This window comes from Phaseolus vulgaris, chromosome 8 (genome assembly GCF_000499845.2).
Source record: "Phaseolus vulgaris cultivar G19833 chromosome 8, P. vulgaris v2.0, whole genome shotgun sequence".
NCBI classification, from domain to species: Eukaryota; Viridiplantae; Streptophyta; class Magnoliopsida; order Fabales; family Fabaceae; genus Phaseolus; species Phaseolus vulgaris.
Genome location: NC_023752.2, coordinates 45,562,104 through 45,580,993, shown reverse-complemented (window position 1 = coordinate 45,580,993; position 18,890 = coordinate 45,562,104).

Below are 18,890 nucleotides of genomic sequence, written 5' to 3'. Positions count from 1 at the left end.
AGAAATAACCAAAATATGTTCATCCCTGGGCAGGCTTATTTAAAATATTGTATATAATAAAATCATATTTTTACTATATCATAAAATTGTTTTTTACAGGTCAATTAAAATTTAGATAATTATTGTGAAAATATTTTTTTATTTTTTATTTAGAGTAACAAATAAAAATAATTAAAATTATTAATTATTCATTTTTATTTTAAATAAAATTGGCCGTTAGAATTTATGTTTTGTAAAGGAAAATTATACTTACCTCTAATAAGAATATACTAAATGGCACCCATATCTTCTGTATAGTTTTGAAATAAATACCTACCTTTCTTATACTGTTACTAAGATAATACTCACACTATACTCTATACTTTTAAATACATTATAAATACATATTTACTTTTCTTATATTCTTACAAAAAGAGGTTATATCAATATAAAATTAACGTAATAGTTGATAAAAAGAAATTGTAAATGTACGACAAATTTTATATATATATATATATATATATATATATATATATATATATATATATTCACAATTAATTCTTAAAAATTTTTTTTTTTAATATAATTAATACTTTTTATGAAAAAGATAAATATAAAAATTATTTCTTTAAAGTTATAAAAAATGATAGTCACCATTTTAGTTTTAAAATAAACATTTGTGATCTACATGTTTTTAATGAAATGACATCTAGTCTTTAAATGTACATTTACTTGATGATTTTAATAAATGACATTAACGTGTTCATATTCTTACTAAAGTAATATTGATTTTTCTTATTATATTCATAAAAAATTATTTTTAAAACATTTTATTTATAAAAGTTTCCTTAATTTTTATATTGCGAAACTTTAATTTTTAATTTTTATAATATTTTACTTAATTTTTATTATATATGGTATTTTTAAATAAATCAAGAGAAATGAGTGTTGCTTTATTAAAAATAAAATAATGGTAATGTCATTTGTTAAAAGCAATAGAAGAGTGAATGTCTATTTAAAAACTAAAAAAGTTGGAATGTCACTTTATTGAGACCATTGTGACAAATTTTTATTCCAAAACTAGGAAGGAAGAAATATAAATGTAATTTAGTTTAGTCACAGGGATATAATTTTAATTTCCTTTTCTCATAAAAAATATTAATAAATTGATAATTTATTAGTATTTAAAAATTAAACGTAACCATATATATATAGCACTAATTTTGGTATATTTACAATTTATTGCATTTATTTTTATCAGTTGCTATAATTTGATTTTGCATTATATATTACCTAGAATTAACATTTAAATATGTAGTTAACTTCTTAATATAGGATTCCTCTCTTTAATTTCTTTTTTGGTATTTATCAATTTTATTTTTATATTAATATTTATTTTATTGTTTTATCTTATATATTTTCATCATTTTATTATTTTTTTAAGCATTTAATAAATAACTAAGTATTTTTATAATTAATTGGAAACTGATTTTCATTTTTAATTTTAAAATTAATATTCTACCATTTTATAAAAAGCAGTTATCAATTTTAAATTTAATAAAAAATATGAATACACATACGCGTAAGCACCTGTATTTTCGCTAACCTTAAAGAAAGAGCATGGTTTTGCTAATCAATTTTTTTTTAATTTGAAATTTCTTCATTATTATAACTTGACCATTTGGTAGATTATGCAAATGAACAAAACTTAATTTCCTTAGGTTTCACAAAAAATTTACTTCCAATCTGATTTTCTGATTATTTGTCATCACGGTTTTTTTTCTATATTTTCTTCTTTTAGGTTTTGCTTTTTGATAGTTCAATCATTTTAGCCTTTTATGAAATTCAGATTAAAAGACCACCTTCAAAATAGAAATCGTGGGTTTGTACCACCTTTTATGAAATTCAGATTAAAAGACCACCTCTTAACAATTGTTTTCTTAACTTTACTTTTTTATATGCTATACTGATGTTTTGTTTATTTGTTAATTGTAGATGGATAAATTTCAGAGCAAAATATAGGAAGAAGAGAAGGAAAAACTTCAAAAGCAGCAACAAGAATTCGTCTTCTTCCCACGAGTTTGTCTTCTTCCCATTTTTTTTTAATTAATTATTCACAATCTTCTGACAGAGAGAAACTTCAATTAGAAGAAAGTATAAAGAGGAAGACACTGAACCCCAAGGCACTATTTCATGTGTGTGTCGCAAGGTTCTAATGTGAAGGAACATTGTTAAGAGCAGTGTGTAATTCGGATTCGGTGAGTGTTGTATTCTCTAAAAAAGGTTGCATGTGCTTCTACATCCATTAGAGAGTATAGGAAAAAGTTGGTAGTTTTGTTTGTGAATAAAAAAAAATGTTTGATTTTGGGATTTGATTGGGAAGGTTAAAAGTAAGGAGGATGACGATATTGCAGGAATATGGAGGGAAAGTGGTTGACGATGGTGGTAAAGGATATAAACGATTTGATAAGTCTCTTTGCGGCAAGGCAAAGAAAAAAAAAAGCATGTTTCATTATATTTTCTTTTTTTGTATATAATATTTTTCATGATTAATGTTGATTGTACAATTGAAGATGAATTTTTAGTTTATTGCGGTGTCACATATGTTGCAATGATTAAGAGTCTCAAATGTTACCTAATTATCATATATAATTGGTTGTACGTCGTCAAACGAAAAAATATTGGTTTAATTCCGATAATTGATAAGATATTAAAAAATAATGAAACTTAAATCCTATTTAATTATTTTTTTATTGAATTTGTAATGTTAAATAAATTTTAATTATTACAACTTCATCAAATATTTTTTTTACCCATAATTAATAAAATATTAAAAAATTATAAAATAATATGAAACTCATTCTATTTAATTATTTTCTCTTTTGAGTTTGTAAAAATGTCTTTAGAAAAGTGTTATCGTCATTTTTAAAATTTCATTTTTATTTAAAATTCAATCAGAATGGTTTTATTATAAGTAACAAACAAAAAATAATTGTAAGTTTGTCTTCTACGTAAGACATTTTTTAGATGTTTCTTCGTGGTACATGATTTTTACAATAACTAATGAAATAAACAAAACTTTTGAAAAAAATGTAATTATGGTTGTTTCTGTGTGGATGTATAGTGGGATTTTTAGAGAGGAAAGAAAAAAATTCAAATAAAATAATTTATATTTATTGTTATAATCTATACCTTTGTACTTATATATACAGGAGATTACTCATTATAATTATAATTGTTTTTTTTACACAAATTTGTTCATATTTTATCTTTATTAATATTTTATTAATTTATTTTGTTTATTTTGTCATTTTGTAATTTCAGCAGTTAACAAAGTAGTTTTTTAGTTTTAAAAAATTATTTTATTTATTGTCATTTAACAGTTGCTAGATGTGGACCACTTTATTTTGAGAGAGTGGAGAAATTGGTACGTTGTTGTTTTAGACTCTCTTTTTTTCAATTGTTATACCGTTTTGAATTTATGAAATTTGTGATTGACTTTATGTTGAATGTTTTTAAACGGATTGATTATAGCATAATGCTTCTTATTACTTTTTTAATTTTCAATTTGATTCAAATTAATCACAAAACAGTTTGATTTTGAGTTTTGATCCGTTTGTTTTGGAAACTACTTTTCTGTTTTAATATATTTGTAAAATATATCAGTAGGTACACTTAGATAATTTGTGTCTAAAATGTACTATAAATTTATAAGATTAATATAAGTGTATGAATAATAATATTATTTATTCAAATTTTAATATTAAACATAAATGTATATAAATGATAAAAATAAAAAAATATGAATATATAGATGCGATAAGGTGTTCTCGCACATGTGTTCCCAATAGTAACCTTAAAAGAGCATGGTTTTGCTAATCAATTTTTTTAGTTGGAATATCTTCATTATTATTCTGTAAATGAACCAAACTTAATTTCTAAAATTAATTATTCTTATGAATTGTGTATAGTGTTAAAAAGTTATTTAAATCAGAATTTCCATAGTGAACATTGCATTTTGTGATACAAACCAAAACAATCAGCGGATTACTAAGGACAAATCAAACACCACACAAAAAGGTCAGTCATTTCAATATACAAAGTCGAGTCCCACCAAACCTTGAGGAAGAATCAACAGAAGAAGAAGCTACAAACCAGAATATCAAAAGTTCTTCTTGCTGGTCTTCTTAAATGTTTATAAAATGTCGTAAATAAGTTGGACTCATTTGAGGGGTCCAAATAGTAGAAATGAGTTAGAATAAAGTGTCTTAAGCATAATAGGGGGTGTGGGTAGCATTTTAGCTCGTTCCTAGCCTATTTGGAAAGCATTTTGACCTAATTTCTAGAAGGACAAGCCAAGGATACGGGATTTACTTAGTCAAACCCTAAGACTACCCATTTTTTCCCTTTTTCCATCTTACCCTTTTAGCTTGTTCTCCATGGCTCCTTCATCTATAAATAGGAGGCCTACCTAGTGTATTTGACAAGTTGAAATTATAGTAAAGAAATTTTGCACAATTTTTGTGTGAGTAGTGAGTGTTCTCCTCCAAATTTAGTCTTATCTTGTGACATATGAAGCTCCCAAGTGGCGGTCTCCTTTCACTCATCTTAGTGATTCCATCCCATCAAGTAGCGTGATTCATCCTTGCTTCACCATCCCTAAGTTCTTCTTTCATCATCTCTTCCATTTATCCATTTACATTCTATCTTAAATTTGTTCTTAGTTTTGCTTCTTTGAATTTCAATTTGGTTTTCTCTTTTGTTCCTTTATTGTTTGTTCAATTCCGCACCATATTTGTCATAATTCTCACCATATAATTTTATTTTCCTTTTGCCGTTATGAATGAACCTTCACATCTATTTAACCACTTGGTTAAGTTAATGCCCAGTGGGGATTTTCCTTGGATTTTCACTCTTAACTGTCTTAAAATCACAATCATAAATATCAAAGTGTCACCTAATGATCAATCCTAAGATCAATCGACATCATTTTGCCACAGAGAAAATAAAAATTGGCATCGCGGAAAAAAAAACATAAAATTTTTCAGAGAGTTCGAGTCATTATTAAGCCTTACCTTAATCCCTTATTAATTAAATAAATAAAAATAATAAAGAACTCATAATAATAATTTTTAAAAATAATAATTAAAAAATAACATAAGAACATGATGAGTACTTAATAACATTAAATGTCTTAATAACCTTTTAAAAACATTTACTTTTTCATTCAAGACTAAGAATACATGACTTGCAACAAAGATAATCTCTTTAATAGTTGTCATCACAATACAACCCCTACCCTATAATATTTAAATTTAGAATTATAGATATAATAATTAATTAATATGCAACTCACATGTTTAAATGTTCTAGTTACATATGCAAAACTAAAAAGAAATTAACAAAGAGTTATATGTAAGCAAAAAATTGATAACTATACCTTCTTTAATGTGTTTAAGGCTTCCAAAGATTTAATACCACATCCACAAAATTTCTTGAGAGTATCAGAATCTTGGTTCAATCCCAATATGTTTACATATTGAGTAAAATAATTCAAACATCATAAATATATAGAAAGAAACATTTATCATGTTTAAAATGACTCCAAAATTTCTCAACCTTTCTGCTTTCATGGTTCAACATAATTTTGGTACAATTCATAGCATTTTGAAGCTGAATTTTACCTATTAGGCAAATGATGATATATAAATATACTATCACTTATAATAAAAACCTATAGTTATGTAAAATAAATAAATACATAGACAACACATGGATCAAATTTTATTTCACACCTAACAAATAATTGTACTAGTTGGAGATATTGATCCCACAAGTAAATGTAATGTAATTCTCACTTTATTAAATTTATTAAATTGGTTGTTATGTGAAGTTGAATTAGATTTAAATTTCATTTTTATCTCATTAACATATAAATTAATTAACAATACAATTTTAATTTAATTTTACACCATTTTAAAAAATTAACACTTTAAATTATTTTATACAAGGTAATAAGATTATTATAAAAATAATTTACTATAATATTTGATGCTTCATATCGTCATCATGAGACTTAATTTCAATGATCCATTCTTCTTTATGGTGATGCCTCCATATTTTTTTCCATATTATTTCTTAGTAGTGACCCGTAACAAACTCCTATAATATTTATAGTGAAATAAATAATTAAATGTTAATATGATAGATCAAAAGAAAAAAAAATATGAATACTTAAAAATAGGTAAAAAAAACGCAAGGAAATATAAATAAATATTATCTTTCACTTTCTTTTATTGTGTTTAAAACAATAAATTTTAAGCATGAAGTTTTCATAGAGACAACAAGAACAGGTTTTCACAAACATTTTTAACACCAACAAACTTTCAGATAAAATATCATATAACATAAGTTTAAGGAATTGTCAAACTTTATGAATTTTCATTATTTTGATCATATTAATAAAATATAAGTTTAATTACCTTATTCGTTCCTACTTTCTAGAGCAATAGTCAATTTAGTATAATGATTTTTAAAGAAATCAATTTGGTCCCTATGATTTTTAAAATGTATATAAATTGGTCATTTCCGTTAAGTCGCACCTTACGACGTCAAATGTTGCTTATGTGGCAGAGAGGTGTGATTGAAAAATGTGACGTGTCAAGATCAAGGCTGATGTGGCAATTGAACTAACAATGACGTGGTGCTCCTCTCCCTCCCCCACCCTCGTCGTCAACACCACCACCATCGCCCGCTGTCACTCCTCAACTCTTCCCTCACACTCTCTAATCTCTGGTTCAACGCCACAACAGTTCCAACCAACCCTAGCAGCTCCTTCTTCACCTTTAGCTCCTCTTTCTTCACCTTCATCTCCGACACAACCTCGCGCACCTCGGCATCGATTGGCCGATCGAAAAGGAGTCGGATGATGGATGATGGCGGCAACGTCGTTGGTTACCTCGCGCGTCTGCAAAACAACATCGTTGCAGAGAGAAAAGAGGTGAGCGAAGTCTTCGCGATGTGAGATGAGGTAGGAATGGGTCTGTGAGCGGATCTGGAGGGATTGCGACTCGAGGTGCTAGATCAGGAGGTACAAATCGGGCGCTGTTAGAGGGGAAGTTGGGTCTAAGAGGTCCTGTGCGCTGAGAGAAGGTCGCAGACGTTGATCGTGTCGAACAGAGACTCCACGACGATGACCGCACGAGGAACGAGAAAAGGAAGAAGGGGGGAATGTGAAGGAGACAGTCAGTGGTGGTGGCGACGACGAGGGTTGGGGAGGGAGAGGAGAAACACCAAGTCATTGTTAATTCAACTGCCACGTCAACCCTAATCTTGACACATCATATTTCTCAATCACATCTCTCTGCGAGATAAACAATATTTAACACTATAAGGTGCGACTTAACGGAAAGGACCAATTTGTATACATTTTAAAAAACATAGGGACTAAATTGATTCTTTTAGAAACCACTATACTAAATTGACTATTGCCCTAGAAAGTAGGGACGAATAAGGTAATTATACCTAAAATATAATCTTTAATCAATTGAGTATATAATATAATGTGTTCGAAAAGATGAGAAAAAGGACTTCAATCATAAGATCAAGCTTTAACTTTATAATATATTATGTTAAGTTTTAAGCATAAAAATAATCAAATTAATAAAAAAATAACTCATCACCTTCAAATGGTCTTTCCTAAGCCTGTAAAAAAACTACAACTCATCACCTTGAGCTTAGGATTTGTAAAATTATGCAATTCATGAGCTTAAGCTTGAGATTTGTAAAAATTTGCAACTCATCAACTTAAGCTTAAGATTTGTAAAATTCTACAACTCATAAGCTTGAGCTTAATATTTGTAAAAATATAAAACTCATCAGCTTAATATGCCTCTTCAAAAAATTGTGTTTCTTCCTTTTATGAGAGCTCCCCCTTAACTTGTACTCTCCCTTTATGTCTTTCCATCTCATTATATTCTCCCCATTTTTAAGAAACAACAATAAAGGGGTGGAATCCTTTACTGTTTGGGTAGAACACAAGAAGACACATGGGCAAAGAGATAGAAAATGTTGTTTTATTTGAAGTGAGTAAAATGGGTAGTAATGTTCACAGTGAAAATTTGGTGTTGGATAGAGGAAAGATGATATCCATGAACGGTAAAAGTGGCTCCTTGTTGGCATATTTTTGGGGTTTATCTTTTGGTTCAAGAACACTAATGTAGGCGATAAAGGACTACATTATGTTAAACAAACGCAAGTCATGTGACGTCCATTGCTCTGGGTTTTTTTCCCAAAAAAAGCCAACTTGAGGTGCGTTGGTTTGATTGAGGCGTCTTTGAATAGGCAAGAATGTGCCTCATCTTGAATTACTTCTTTACCTTTGTAAATTTAAAAGGTAAGCACGATTTAGGTCGATCAACAACGAGCATGTAAGAACTTGAAGAAGAGATGTACTAGCCAGGTATTCCTTTAACTTGGTGAAGGCTTCTTTGTAAGAATGTATGGCTTTAAACTAGACCGGGGGGGGGGGGGGTGAATGGTTTAAAGAGGGTTTTTGCAAACTTTTAAGCCAAGAATGAAATTACTCAGAGAAACAATTGATAAGGAAATCAGTTTGCCAAAACACAAAGCAAAAACAACAGCACCAGAAAAACAATCGGTTGTTTATACCAGTTTGCAAATATGAAAACTGACTTTAAAGAGATTAAGGATAGAGAGAATGCACATAGAGGTTTATACTGGTTCACTCTAAACCCAGAGCTACATTCAGTCTTCTCAGAAACCACTGAGGAAATCCACTAAGCAATTAAACCTAGATCACTTACAACACAACCAAAGAAGTGACCTTGATCCCCTCAAGACACACACTTCTCTTGGTCAAACTCACCAACATTAAGAATGCTGATCTTGATCCCCTCAAGAACACACAACACTTCTCAGCAACACACAAAAAGTTTCTTTCAACAGTACAAAGGATTACACTTGTTACAGAATGAATCTGAAATCAATACAAGAGAAAATCCTATCTCACACACTTTGATCAAACTCAATCTCTAAGCAATCTCAACTTTTCAAAACTCAAAACTTGTTGTAAAGCCCAAATCTGTTTTTCTGTATTTAAAACAAAGTTGTTGTTAGTTATCAAATCTTAACAAACTATTCATTGCATTTAAAGATTGGTCAAAGCATTAAAAACTGGAGCGTAAACAGTTAGAAAAACATTTAATTCTCAGTCAAAGCACAAAACAGTTTTCTGTTATGGTACCAAAACAAACAATCTGTTGTTTCCACGAATCAATCGGTTGTTTTGGTTTTGAGAGCAAGTTAACCATAAAAACAGTTTTCAACCTTTTCTAAAAACACCTAAGTATAAAACAATCGGTTGTTTCGACAAAACAACAGGTTGTTTTTCACTTAGTTTGAAAAACACTTTTCTTTTTAAAAAGATTGAGAATGCCTATGCTTTGGATTCAATCAAGAGTGGATTACATATTACATCTACCCCAAATCCTATCTAAAAGGACAACTCAGCAACAACAAGCACAACCAGCCTTTCATCATCCTTCAAAGGGTTTGGATTCTTCAAAGCTTGAACACACTTGATTCAACAATCTCCCCCTATTTGATGAAGACAAATCCCTGGTTGCTTGTGTTGGATCTGATTGAATCTGAAGCAGTTCCTGCAAGACAAAGTTTAAGCAAAGCACAATACTTCTGATATAGGGTTAAAGCAGAAAACATAAATAGCATATCAGAGCAGTATATTAGAGTAGAATTAAAACTAGCAGAAAATGGTTTACTTAAACACTTATAAACCACATAGAGTTTTGCAGAAATTAAAAGATAATAAAAAGCAACACAGCATAAATCTCCCCCTATTTGTCTTCACAAATAGACAAAAAGAAGAGATAAAGAGATAATTGTTCCAGATTATACAGAAATTTAGAACAGAAACAATTAAAACTGATATATGACCAAAAACAATCGGTTGTTACGTGAAATCAACCGGTTGTTTTTCTTCTAATCTTCCTTTCCATACTAGAGTTCAAAGATTTGATTCTGAACAACTTCAATTTGTTCATCCAAGGTCATAAGGCGTGTGTCCATGCCGTTGAACCTGTTATCTACGCTCTAGAAGTTGCTTACACATAAATCATTGAGATTTCTTTTATTCTCAGCAAATCCATCAAGCCTATTTACCATGTATCTTTCAAAGGAAGACATGAATGGCATTTCATCTCCTTGATTCCCTGCACTGGTTCCAACACCTAGATTGGTTTCATGTTGCTCTTCTTGATGGAAATCCATGTCAGCAGCTTGATCTTGTTCATCAAACTCAGCAGCAACACTTGAAGAGGCACCATGATCACCATCTTTGCTTACCCATTTGCCACCTATTTTGGTGAATCCCATCTTGCTAAGATAGCCATTGTTCATCTCTTGAGTTGACTTAACCAACTCAGATGACTCATCTTCCAGATTCACTTCAAAATAAAGTAGAAATTTAGAGATCAAAATAGCATAGGGATAGTGATAATTACTTGGGCATTTTGATTTTTCAAGCAACTCTTGTAGTATTGGACTTTGTTGAAATCCTCCACTACTCCCAGATTTCCCTTGTTGATTCTTAGGCCAGCATACTTCAGACAAGCAACAACAGTCCACACATCATAGGTGATCTCCATGTCAACCCCTTTCACATGAGAAACAAGGTTGTTTCCCTTAAACTTGAGGTTGGTGTAGAACACCCTAATTAAATCAGGGTAGATGTTTCCCTTCATCTCCAAGAACCTTTTTAGAGATTGATCTTTGAGCAGCTTCCTCACATTATCTAGCTTTTGGCTTTTCAGCCAATCAAAAGAAACAACTTTGGGGTTGTTTATCACTTTTGTGCTAGTTTCAAACCTATACCTTTCAATGAGCTCATTGTCTCCTGAAAACCAGCCCTATAATCTCCCTCCAGACCTCACTGCTCTGGTTTTGACCCTCTTTGATGTAGGAGGTGTTGATTCCATGACAGCAGAAAAAGGGGGCAAAGAGAACTCACACAAGGAGAACAAGAGATGTTGCAAGAGATGACTCAATTGGTTGTTCTTGTGAGAGAGAACAACTGCAACAAATTTTAAAGGAGAAACAGAACCATACTGCATTCAATGACGTGAGTGGGTTACTGATTTTCAGAGAGAAAAGACTTGACCAAGACCTGCACAGAAAACGTGAGAAAAAGCATAAAACCACATGGTCATCACATGTGATCTTTGACTAGTCATTAAAGCTCTTTAATTTTCAAGATTTTGGAATATATTCCTTTATGACATGTTGTAACTTCTTTCAGAACGAGATCAGCTTTCAACACTGCTTCAATGACCAAAGATTCTTTCATAATTGTGATATGCAACAACCAGAAATAAAAAAGAAATTAAATCCATTTCTTCACAGTGTTGTCAGACACAAAACAATAGGTTGTTTCGAGGAAACAATCGGTTGTTTTTCTACAGTAGTAAAACAGATTTTGAATTTTTAATCATGAGCAGAAAGGATTCAAACCAGATGTATTTGAACATTTTAAAAGAGATATTTAAGCATGAATATGAATTTAAGAAGGATTTAAGGATAGAGATAAGGAAGGTCTTATCCTTTATGATGTTCCTTCAATGAGTCATATGCCTTTTGATCAAGAAGCCTCTTTTGACTTTTGAGAGCCTTGGAATTATACATAACATTGATTCAGCTTCAATGTTAATCTTTTTCTACCAAGAACCTGATCAGATGACTCAGTTCCACATACTCCTCTAGATTCCATGCATAAACATGAATTCAAGCAACAAGGTTTGGTCCCCTTACAAATTTGGGACCACATGGTTTACTGTTTTCATTTGAAACCTCATAACCTTTAGGAATCTATTTCATAAAGTCTCTGGGAACCGAAAATTTTCTTATTTTGCAAAATCTAACAGAATGGCCTTTCTTCATGCAATAAAAGCATGTAACAACCGGTTGTTTCGACTTAACAATCGGTTGTTTTATTGGCTTTCTTGAAAAACTTTTTGAAAATTTATCTTGCTTGTTTTGTGGATTAAAACCTAATCCAACTCTTCCAAAAACACAGTTTTGAGATGTCAATACATTCTCAAAGTTGGATTTTCCTTTAGAAAGCTTATCCACAGTACTTACAAGATAATGCACTTTCCTTTCAAGATTTTCACAAATGAGAGTGTCACACTTGCAAGAAGAGTTTTTGCAATGTGTTTCTAGTTTTTCAAAATCCCTTTTAGATTTTTCCAGCTCTTCTTCAAGTGCCTTCACTCTCTTTTCAAGCCAGCTATTAATATCTTTCAATCGGTTGTTTGAAAGAACCAATCGATTAGCTTCATCATGTGTTTCTTGAAAAGCTTCAAGCAATTCACTATAATTTTGTTCATTTAAAGAAGCACATGAACTTACTTCCCTTGAGCAGCTTGACTCATCATCTCCTTCAGCAATCAAGCATATGTTTGCCCTTTCTTCTTCACTTGATGATGAGCTTGATGAGGAGACTTCATTCTCATCCCAAGCTATCTAGGCCTTTTTAGTCTTTCCCTTCTTTTCTTTGTAACTTGACATTTTCTCCTTGCTTTCTTTGTTTGGGCAATCTGCCTTTATGTGCCCTTGCTCACCACAGCCAAAACAGGTATAGTTATTGGAATTAAAATCATTGGATTTTTTGTTTCCATACCTTTCTTTGTTGTTGTCTTTGTTGGAGTTCCTTTTCAAGAATTTGCTCAACTTTCTGGATAGCAAACTAAGGTTCTCTTCATCACTATCATCACTGGATTCTTGCTTGCTTTTGTGCTTGACAGCTTTTAAGGCAATACTCCTTACATGCTTGTCTTCGCTTTCTTGAACATTGAGTCGATTCATTTCTAACTCATGTTCCCTAAGCTTGCCAAACAAGGAAGCCACACTCAATGATGTTAGATCTTTAGATTCAGATATAGCAGTTACCTTAGGTTGCCAAGACCTATCAAGAAACTTGAGGATCTTGATGTTTTGCTCTTCTTTTTCAAAGGTTTCGTCAAGGCTCATGAGATGATTGATGATATGCGTGAACCTTTTCTGAACTTCAGCAATTGCCTCAACCTTGAGCATTCTGAACATTTCATACTCTTGGATTAGAGTATGCTTCATAGCTCTTTTCACCTCATTGGTACCTTCATGAGTTACCTCCAAGGTGTCCCACATTTCCTTTGCTAATTTGCATTGAGAGACCCTGGAAAATTCATCTAAATTCAAGGCAGAAGTTATTATGTTTTTAGCAATGCAATCAAATTTGGCCTTCTTACTTTCAGAATCAGTCCATTGAGACCAAGGTTTTTCAATGGAAGATCCATCTTTTTCAAATTTTGGAACAAAGGGACCATTTTCAATTGCATCCCAAATTCCTTTGTCAAGTGATTCCACAAAGATTTTCATTCTGACTTTCCAAAATTGGTAGTTCAAACCACAAAACAGAGGTGGTCTGTTGATTGAAGCACCTTCCCCAAAATATAGTCTATCAGCCATTAAAAACAGTTTTTAGGATCACACTTGAATAAATTTCAAGAACCAAGCTCTTGATGCCAATTGTTAGAAAGTATGGCTTTAAACTAGAGGGGGGGGGGGGGGGTGAATGGTTTAAAGAGGGTTTTCACAAACTTTTAAGTATATAATGAAATTACTTCGAGAAATACTTGATTAAGAAATCAGTTTGTCAAAACAAAAAGCAAATAAGCACAACACCAGAAAACAATCGGTTGTTTATACCAGTTCACAAATATAAAACTGAAATTAAAGAGTTTAAGGATAGAGAGAATGCACATAGAGGTTTATACTGGTTCACTCTTAACCAAGAGCTACATCCAGTCTTCCCAGAAACTACTGGGGAATCCACTAAGCAATCAACCCTAGATTACTTACAACACCACTAAAGAAGTGACCTTGATCCCCTCAAGACACACACTTCCTTTGGCTTCAGCACAACACCACTAAGAATGCTGATCTTGACAACCTCAAGAACACACAACACTTCTCAGCTATACACACAGAGTTTCTTTCAAAGTACAGAGGATTACACTTGTTACAGAACAAATCTGAAATCAATACAAGATGAAAATCCTATATCACACCCTCTTTGATCCAACAATCTCAAAGCAATCTCTAACTCTTTCAAAAGCAAAATCAGTGAAAAACTCAAATCTATTTTTCTTTGATTAAAACTTAGTTCTTTGTTACACAATCTTAACAAACTATTTATTGCAATTAAAGATTGGTCAAAGCATTTAAAACTGGAGCGTATTCAGTTATAAAATAATTTAATGCTCAGTCAAAGCATAAAACAGTTTTCTGTTATGGTCCCAAAACAAACAATCGGTTGTTTTCACGAATCAATCGGTTGTTTTGGTTTGACAGCAAGTCAACCATCAAAAACAGTTTTCAATCTTTCTAAAAACACCTAAGCATAAAACAATCGGTTGTTTCGACAAAACATGTTGTTTTTCACTTAGTTTGAAAAACACATTTCAATTAAAAGGTTTGAGACTGCTTATGCTTTTGATTCAATCAATAGTGGATTTACACATAAATTCTACCCCAGATCCTATCTAAAGACAGCTCAGCAACAACAAGCACATCCTGCCTTTCATCAACCTTCAAAGGGTTGGGATTCTTCAAAGCTTGAACACACTTGATTCAACACTTATTAGCCGAGAACTTCTCTTTAAACATTCTCGAAAATTGAGGGAAAAAGGTGATATGAAAAACTGGGATCCCAAAAAACCATTGCAGGCAAGGTTATCAGACTCGAGAGTCTACTCAGACTTGTGGGAGTCCAGTAAACTCGACTCGTAAACCTGATTCGTTGACTCGTAAGAGTCTATTTCACATAAAAAATTTAATAAAAAAATAATAATTCATGATACCAATTTCATAATATTGAAATAAATAAACAAGTTCATACACCAAAAAAATAACTAAAATCCCCAATCTGCCAAAAAATCCCCAATCTATCTAAAAATTCCCAAATCCTAAACCTAAAAATAACCCTAAACCCAATCAGCTAAAAAAACCCAACCCAGTTTAAAAGCCCCAACCTAATTTTAAAATTCCTAACCCTAAATCTAATTTGTCATATTTCCCAACCCTAATAAGTCCCATGAGTCACGAAAAACCCACAACAGTCGTGCATACCTTTGTGGTGCTTCGCGAGCGGCATTACACGAGGTCGTGGTGTGACGAGCTGCGTGGTGGCGAAGGCATGGTGCGACGAGCGACGCGGCGAGGAAGATGAGATGCAATATGGAACCATGTAAAAAACCCTAAAATCTAACCTAATATTAATGAAACACACCGTTTTGGGCTTGTTTTTCACAACTCACTGACTCGACCTTGAACTCGCGAGTTTGATCGAGTCTGCTCCGAGTTCACTAAAAAACAAGTTTACTTTCGAGTCGTATCGCTACCCTACAACAGAGTCTCAAACTCGCAAGGGTTTATGAGTTAACCCTAGGGTTTGATAACCTTGATTGCAGGGCTGTCCTTATGAATGTACCCATGAGCATCTTACATCGAATTGCATCAGACCTCCTAAAGATGATCATTTGAGCCCTGAACTCTTTTAGATGACTCTCAGGATCTTCTACCCTAGCGAAAAAGGGGATTTTGGGTGTTATGCAATGGGGTGGGACAAGCTCGTCCATGATTTGCTGAGAGAACGACTTGGGGTCATCCCTCATGACAAATATGGGGAACGTTCCCAGGCGGGATGTCGACCTTGTCGATGCAAGCTCCTCCGCAGTTCCTCGTTGGTCTTGTGCAACTCTTCATTAACATGTGCATGCTCCTCCATAGTTATTAAAGAGGCCTCAATCTCTGCTATAAGGCGTGCCTGAAGGCGCTCTTGGTCAACTCGGGCCTCTTCTCGTAGTCGCTCTTACTATGCCTTGGCTTCTTCTCGAATTCGCTCCTGCTCTCGTTTATATTCTTCGTTTGCCTCCTGGAGAGCCCTCATGGTCTTCATGATTTGTTGCAAGGCGAGGGCCTCGCTTCCTTCCGATCCCAATGGTCCTTGCCTCGTGTTTCTCATCTCGCAGAATGCTCAGTCACAAATGTGGATGAGATCAAGTTTTATCGAGCCCCACGCTAGGCGCCAAAATGTTCTTGTTGATTGACCTCGATTGGATTGAATGGGCGAGCTCCACTCTGACTTGTCTCCACTTGGTGCTCCGAAATGCTGCTCCAGTGGGACAAAGATGACTCTACCTGTTGATCACACTCCGACGATCAAGTCAGTGAGAGCATTCAAACTTATTAAATTTGTTTCAGTCTAAAGTATTGATAAAAGCGTACCTTTACTCAGGGTCTCAAACCTCTTTTATAGACATTCCTTCAACAACTTTCATCAATGAGAATATAATCTCAACAAACAAAACATGATTTCAACAGAAAGAATATAATTCCAAGAGTAAAACATTATGTTCACAGGCACCTTTATTTTCAGGTGTTATGCCACATCATTCCCAACAACTTTTATTTGTATTTATTAGATATATGTTATAACTAATTCAACTATTCATTCTGTTATTTTTACTTTTAATTATTTTTTTCGTGTAAACTATCAAATATCGGGATCGACCTCATAACGTGTCATTGGACCCATACTTGCGCCAAACTGAGCTGGGTACAATTTTATCTAACCGAGCTTACTCACTTAAGTGCTTGGTCCGAGGACCCGAACACGTCTGGCGAGTACAACTACTATCAACATTATGAAGTTGTCAAATTCAAGAACTTTTATCCATTCATACATATTGAAGGTTCAATTTTCTCCAAAAGGAGGGTTGAATGGTTAAATTTACTTTTTTATATTCTCTAATGCAACCTAACATCTGATTTTCTCCAAGATTTACACAACTTGATTTCATGAACATATATTGGAATTTCACGAACAATGCTTACCAAATTCTACAGAATGAAGAAAAAAGAATATTGTAGAGGAAGTATATATTTTTGTCTCCTTTCCGTAGTAAGAATAACTCTATTTGAAACATTTCAAAAAAGTATATAAAAGAAAAGGAATTGTAGAATGTTATTATCATTCATGTATCAAAATCAGACATGTGCATGTTGAAGTTTTGAATAAAAGCGTGAAAAGAGAAAAAAAAAATTAAAATAACATATCATGAATGCAATGCAAGATGATTGAACTGTTGGTGTCTTTTTCTACGTGTCCCAGCAAGCTTTCTCGTCGCATGATTACACAATGGATATTTGACTAATATTTTTCCCATTATTCATTTGTTGTTATGATTCACATACTTACATTCTTACTACTGTACACTATGTTTGTTTCTTGCACATCCCCTACTTTCTCTTTGTCCTCAGACACTTCCCAACTTCAATCGTTTCTCTTCTTTCCACTCTCATGAAAAACTGTTTTAGTTTGCTCTTTGCATGACGTTTATGGTTTACACCTATCTTATTCATGAATCTTTCCAGAAGAATTTACTGGTGAAATTCTATATATTGTTTTTTTTACTTAATAATATAGAATTTTGACTCACATTTAGATATTTAACCATCTTTCTGTCAAGTGAAAATCTCTTTAGACTAGTATATTTTCTTGAGTGAAAACATTTTTAAATGCAAACACCCCGTTAGTAACTTTTATTTGTATTGTTGTTCATCATAACATGACTTTTATTTGAAATCTTTATCAGAAACACTTTTGATACAGGAATTATATTGTATCCGTCTAAGTTATCAAGACAAACATGGGTTTTTTTAAGGGGATTTATTAGAAGGATTTCTAATAGTAATACTTAAAAGTCAAATTCACCTTCAATATGAAATCTTAAAACAATGAGTTTGTGACTTTTTTTTTTTTTTCTTATATACTGTTGAACTTTCTCTCATCATTAATTGATGTAGAAGTTAGTTCATCATTGAATTCCTTAACACTTAAATCTATAAATATTCATCATTTTTTTATCTCATCATACTTATCCGTTCATTATATACTTTTCAAAAACTTCTCAGTTTAAGTCATTTAAATGTTCACTGCAACAAAAATCAGACTTATTGTCATATTTTTATCTAAGGACCTAAATTCGTTGGTATATTCAGCATTTTCTACAAATATTATCCATATATATGTAGATAAATTCAAAATTACCTACTGATATTACCAACGAATCTAAATCCGTAGATCAATTTCACTTTACCTAAAGATTTTTATCCGTGGGTAAATTTTACATTATATACAAATTTTACCTACGAATCTATATATAAAATAGATTCAATATTATTACTAATTATTAATATAAATATTTTTATTAACAATATTAAGAATATAAATAATCTTAATAATTTTAAAAGTTTTAATAATATAAATAATATTAATCATAATAATTATATACATAATATTAAAAATATTATTATAATATGAATAATTATAAAATCCACTACAAGAAATAATGATGGTAGAGTCTCCAAAAGAGCGACGCAAAGAGTAAAAAAGATACTCTACATGGGACTAGTGTGAGTTTAGCGTCCCAATAAAAATGGAAGCTAATGTTTTGGTGGCTATGCATTAGAAATGACCTCTAATGGGACACAAATTTACAAGGTAGCGTTGGCTAAGCCTACATAAAGAAAAATATATTATTTAACTATAACATAGGTTTAAGGGGCACTAAAATTGCTATAAAATTAAATAATTATTAAGAAGTGGACTTTAAGTCTTTTCACCCACTTATATACTATGAAATGGTCATAATCTTTAGTCGATGTGCAACTTATTTTTTTATTGCACCTACTTTGTGTCCACATTATAGACACTAACTTATTATTATTATTTTAATAATTTTTAACTTCCTTCCACTTTGTGTTCACATTCT